This window comes from Ahaetulla prasina, chromosome 2 (genome assembly GCF_028640845.1).
Source record: "Ahaetulla prasina isolate Xishuangbanna chromosome 2, ASM2864084v1, whole genome shotgun sequence".
Classification (NCBI taxonomy): Eukaryota; Metazoa; Chordata; class Lepidosauria; order Squamata; family Colubridae; genus Ahaetulla; species Ahaetulla prasina.
Genome location: NC_080540.1, coordinates 222,322,615 through 222,328,614, shown reverse-complemented (window position 1 = coordinate 222,328,614; position 6,000 = coordinate 222,322,615).

Genomic DNA, 6,000 nt, shown 5'->3' with positions numbered 1-6,000 from the left:
CCCCATTCAGTTTTACCGTATCTCAATGGAGAGGGGGAATGGGGTACTTTTAGGCCTGGAGAAAAGTTCAGCAACTAGTCATCATAAAAGACATATTTGGACATTCTAAATATTTCTTCTTCTTCCCAGTCTGTATCTTCCCCTCAGACAGCCCTCATCATTTCTTGGAAAGAGGAGTAAGAACAGGAAGCCAAGAGAGTTTATTTCAATTTTTGAAATAAAAATCTTGTGATGAATTTGGAGATTTTCCAGCCTGGGGGCCCCAGACTTTTCCTCACTGGTTCAGCCATAACAATCTGATGGTTGTAAGACAGAGGCAGGGTCTTCTTCTCCTGTCCTGAAGCAACTGACCATGAACTTAGCCGACTATTCCTATGAGTAAAAGAATCAAGGAGTAAGAAGACATAATAGCCAACTGTCTAACTTCCCTCTCCCACTTCCTCTGCCCAAACACAAACACATAACTACAAAAGGAGGCAAGGATGGAAGGAGACTTACATAAATTCAAGTGAAGATAAATTCTGCTCTTCATGCCAAGTATGGAAAGGGGGAGAGAAACATTTGAATACATACTGAGACACTGGAAAAAGCGCCTCATTATAGAATGCCTGGTGTAGGTCGATACTGTTTACCCTTCAATATTCCTAATTAATTCTCTGATCGCATCGCATCGTGCTGGAAGAACACCACTGTTTTACAGCGCAGAATTAGCTGATCCATTTTATTTTTTATTTTTTGCACAACCTCATCACATGAAGAGATTGTTTCATAAAACAGGAGAAAAACCTCTGAACGAGATGAAGGATTTCTTGCTAAGCTGACTAACATTTCAAGGTAGAGCTTAAGACCAAAACTGAGCCCAACTTTTCTGTTGTTGAGTGAGATATTTATTGAGTTTTGTCCCATTTTACGACTTCTCTTGCCACCGTTGTTAAGTGAATCACCAGCAGTTGATAAATTAGTAACCTGGTTGTTAAATGGACCTGGTTTCCCCATTAAATTTCCTTGTCACAAGGTCGCAAAAGGTGATCAAATGACCTTGGGACACAGCAATGGTCTTAAATATGACCCAGGTGCCAAACACCTGAATTCTGATCATATAATCATGGGGATGCTGCAAAGTTTCATAACTGTGCAAAACGGTTATATAAGTCACATTTCTCAAGGCCGTTGTAACTTTGAACAGTCACTAAACAAACTGTTGTAAGTTGAGGACTACCCGTATTATACAAGTAAGCCTCAACTCACAATCACAATTGGGGCCAGAATTTCCATCGCTAAGCAAAGTAATTGCTAAGTGAGACATACCTGATGTTATGACCTTTTTTGCCATAGTTATTAGAGGAATCACTGCAGTTGTTAAGTGAATCATATGGTCATTAAGCAAATTTAGCTGCCCTCATTGACTTTGCTTGTGCAAGCTAGCTGGGACAAAAGGGGATCACATGACCCTGGGACATACAACTATCATAAGTACATGCCGATCACTAAGAGCCTGAATTTCGATTACATGACCATGGGGATCCTGCAATGATTCCAACTAAAAGCATCAATCATAAGTCACTTTTTTCAACTGGTTGCAAATCAAATAGCAATAGCACTTAGACTTATATATCACTTTACAGTGCTTTACAACCCTCTTTAAGCAGTTTACAGAGTCAGTACACTGCCCCCAACAACCTGAGTCCTCATTTTACCCATCTCGGGAGGATGGAAGGCTAAGTCAACCTTGAGTCTGGAGAGATTCGAACTGCCAAATTGCTGGCAGCTGGCAGACAGCAGAAGTAGCCTGAAGGACTGCATTCTAACCACCAGGCTCAAATAGTAGTAAATGGAAGAGTTGCTACCTTTTCCAGAAAAACTTATACAAGAAAACAAAGTGTAGATCACACAGCAGTCAGGTGGGAGAAGGTTTTTTAAAAAAATTTGTTTTGAGATATTAAAGTTTATTTATATCTAACTAATTCAGTATATATTGGTGCTTTTTGCATTCAGATACAATGTCCTGTTGTTATTATTTTTCATTATGAAGCTTGTTTATTATGAAGCAAAATGATTTTTATCTTTAAATAAGAACCTTTAAAAATTAAAAGTACAGAGTAAAAATGCAAACTATAGAAAGAGAAAAAAAATCTATCGTATTTTGTACTTATCAATAGAAACTGCTTTACCAATGAATTCATTAGTATTCTATGAACAACATAAGAGATTATTAAAAGATATCACCGAATCTCTGCCACAGGAATATATATTACTGCCTCCCTGGATGGGTCGCAAATATTTCCTTTTCTAAAACAGATAGATCACGGATGTCCACATGCACAGAGACACACAAACGTAAGTGTTTTCCTGATTGCAAAAAGAAAGAAAAAAGCATCTTGAGACAACATAGAACTTCTGGACTTTTGAAGTTATGTTTTACTACTACTACTATTACCTTGTCCGATATGAAATGATTGAGAAGTGGACGCCCAGTGAACTGAGCATCATTCCCTCTTCTTTAGCAAAAACAATTTTATTTCTTGGCTCAGTCTTCATCTCTTGATCTTAGGCTCCAAGAGTTTATCATGCTAAATATGTATAACATAACAAATGAGTAATGGTGGCCCATGAATTATAGGAAGGTGACGGCTATCAGCCAAGACCTTCCTCCCTGAGCCCGACTAACATTTTCACAGGCAGAAGGATCACATCCTTTGGGAGTAGCCTTAGAGAGGTCACTGATTCAGAGGGATCATATGTGTAGGAGATGGGACCCTCTTTAAAAAGTGACAGATGAAACAAATCCAAGTTGGAAGAGGGGCAGGAAGAGGAAAGAATTGTGGTCCAGGAGTTTTGAATTCCTCCGATCTGAGACAACTTTCTACTAACACAGTGACCGGATGCCAACAAGCGATAACAGCGATAGAAATAGGAACACTTGATAAATGAATATGTACTTTTGATATTAAAATGCTAAACACTTGGTGATGCATGGTTCTTGCAGTAAAAGCCAAGAGCTCATAGGAAGGGGGTGAAATGAGTTAGGAGTTGGACTAAGATCAGGAGGACCACGTTTGAGCCAAGGGTTCCTATTTATTACTTTATGAATTTCCACCTTTTTTCACGCACTTGTTTCTTACTGTACATTCTGGATCTAGTTTATTGATATTTCATATACAAACTAGTTTAACATATACCCTGTATTTATGATAAACGTTTATAAGGAAAGTCCTGTCAACGTCAAGGGAGTCCATGGGACAATCAACTAAGTCAAGATGGTATCTCTACAGTGCAGACGAAGCTCCCTCTCCCCCTTTAAATGTATGCATACCAAATTGGGCAGGGCTTTGTCTGTGTGGCCGCAACCACAGTCTTAATTTTTTTTTTACCCTCCCTGAGGCACCCCAATCAACAAAATTTTAACTATACATTTCAATAGAAGATGTAGACCAGGAGTGTCAAACTCGATATCATTGAGGGCAGCATCAGGCTGTGTTCAACCTTGGGGGCTGGGTGGGCGTGGCCAGGGTGGGCGTGGCCAGCTCAACGTCACTTGTGTTGGGGGCACCTGTGGTGGCCCGAGTGTTCTGCCAGTGAAAACAGAGCTCCATGCATGGCCATCTCAAGCTCCGTTTTTTCTCGCAGAGGGTTGCAGGAGGCCGTCGTAGTCAAAAGCGGAGCTTGGGAGGGCTGTGCGGGGCTCTCCCAAGCTCCGTTTTCGCTGGCAGATGCACCATGGGCCAGTCCTTCACTGTTTCCAGGGCAGTCCCATGGGCCAGATCTAAGTGCACCGCTGGCCAGATTCGACCCACGGGCCTTGAGTTTGACACCCCTGATGTAGACCTTTCTATAAACCTGGGTAGCAATAGCACTTAGCCTTATATACCGCTTCACAATGCTTTACAGCCATCTCTAAGCAGTAATCTGAGTCCTCACTTTACTGACCTCGGAAGGATGGAAGGCTGAGTCAACCTTGAGCCGGTCCAGATCAAATTCCTGGCAGTCAGCAGAGTTAATCTGCAATGTTGCATTCTAACCACTGTGCCACCAGAGCTCTACAGAGTGCTATAGAATGAAATAGTTATGCTGCAATTCATATGGCGTCAGAAAGGGAAAAGGTTATATTTGACAAAAATGTTTTAGCCCAAAAGGTAGAGACATATGATGGAAGATGGTGACCATGGGTAGTCCTCAATTTACGACCAGAATTGAGTCCAAGATTTTCATTGCTAAGTGAAAGGCTTGTTGAGTTTTACCCTGTTTTACGGCCTTTCTTGCCGCAGTTGTTTAAGCCAATCATTGCAGTTGTTGAGTTAGTAACATGGTTATTAAGTGAATCTAGCTTCCCCATTGACTTTGCTTGTCAGAAGGTCGGAAAAGGTGATCACGTGACCAGGGGACACAGTGATCATTATAAATACAAGCCAGTTGCCAAGCATCCAAATTTTGATCATGTGACCATGGGGATGCTGCAATGGTGTGAAAAATCACAAGTTACTTTTTTCAATGCTGTTGTAACTTTGAACTGACACTGAAAAAATGGCTGTAAATCAAGGACTACCTGTACATATATCCTAAAAGAGAAGTTATCTGTTTTTCTGTAGTTTTTTTTTTCCTGCGGCAATCTTCCATTTTTACCTGCTTGGTTTTTAATATAAGCATAATATTTTTAACAGCCAAGCAGTCTGACAGTTTTTTCCATGCAACAAAACTTGATGGCATGAGTGCCGACAAATGTAATAAAAACAAGATTTTAAAAATAGCTCAAATCTTGCAAAATAGCCAAATCTCATGATATTTCAGTGATCTGATACTCATATGTTAGAGGCTACTATGAGAAGACATTGAAATCTCATGATTCCTTTCCTTCCTTCCTTCCTTCCTTCCTTCCTTCCTTCCTTCCTTCCTTCCTTCCTTCCTTCCATCCATCCATCCCCCCTTCCCTCCTTCCTTCCTTCTTTCCTCGATCCACCCATCTCAGACCAAAGAGAAATGCAATCTCTAGAGAAGGAAATGAATTCCTTCCATAATCCCCTAAATTTTTGTGAGCTGAAAAAACATTGAAGGACACAATGGAGAAAGCTGAAATTTAATGTGGAGGAGGAGAAGGAGGAAAAGAATTGAAAGTGTGTTAGGATTTTTTTAAAAAGGAAAGTCTGGCTCTTACCTCTTTGATGCTCAAAAATTGGGAGCTGTACTTTAAAATCAGCCTTCCATCCATCAGTCCCAATTGCTACAGGCACCCCTGGAGCAAATTGGGTCAATACATCGTATGGTGAAGCAGCCCTGTCAATCTGCTCCATTCACCTGTATAAGATAATGAACTAGACATTTGTTATTATGAAAATAATATCATTGTAGCTGAACACTGTTAGAGGATTAGCACTCCTACTTGGAAAATAAACATTTGTTCCAGCAGGAGACCATTAACCTATGATAATATTCTATTTCAGGGATGTTAATACTTAATTATAAATCATTTAAAACATTCTGTCAAATTAGTAAGTGTACTGAAATTATTTTGTTAGGAATAAAGCATTAGGCAAGAACCTTAATTATCAATATACCCCCCTGGTGTCTCCATTTCCATAGAGTCAAGCTTCAGTGATAAGATGTTTATAATTGCAATCCTAGGAGGTAAAACTGTCCATTTGGTTGATTTGAAGACAAGTAATTTATTCACCTGCCTGATACCTTAGTTCAGATCATGCCTCTGCTTGATTGGATGAACACAATTTGGGGGGGGATATATTTTCTCAAATGCTATCATCCTGTTTTGCATTCAGAGAGAGAGAGAGAGAGAGAGAGAGAGAGAGAGAGAGAGAGAGATGGGCTTTTTAGATTATCTTCTCTCGTTAGTGTTGAATTAAACTATTTTACACACACACCCTTCCCTACAGAGACATGACAAACTTCGTTAAGAGACAAAAAACAGAGCTAACTTGCTGTTTTTTTCTCCCCCTTCAAGCACTTAACATCTGATAGTTTAGTAAGAAACTGGCATGGAAAAATATGTGC